This window comes from Myotis brandtii, unplaced genomic scaffold, assembly GCF_000412655.1.
Source record: "Myotis brandtii unplaced genomic scaffold, ASM41265v1 scaffold986, whole genome shotgun sequence".
NCBI classification, from domain to species: Eukaryota; Metazoa; Chordata; class Mammalia; order Chiroptera; family Vespertilionidae; genus Myotis; species Myotis brandtii.
The window spans coordinates 1,534,670-1,535,089 of NW_005372102.1; positions in this window are offsets into that span (position 1 = coordinate 1,534,670).

A 420-nucleotide genomic window follows, 5' to 3' on the forward strand; every position below is an offset into this window, starting at 1 on the left:
GGCCTGAGCTCAGGGAGGTGCCCAGGACGGGGCAGCAGCTGGGGTGCCCGCCTCCCTCAGTCACAGCTGGAATGACAGCGGACAGGGTGGCAAGGGTGGGATCTCAGAGCCGGCTCCTGGGTCAGGCCTGGCCCTGTGGTCAGCTCCCGGTGGGAGTCCCGCCCTCTGGGCCTCAGGGGTCACTGGGGTCAAGGGGACACCACCGCCTGGCCCTGTCGCACCCCCAGGAAGGCTCACGGCTGCCACCTTCCTCTGGGCCTTGGCACTGGGCACCGACTCAGGAGTGTTAGCAGTGAGGGACTAGAAAGCCCACTCCCTCCAGGAAGTCCCGCCCCTCAGGCGAAGGATGTGAGCTTCTCTGGCCCTGGTGCTGGCCTCAGCCGCCAGAGCACCCTCCCCACCAGGCCATGGCCCGCGGCC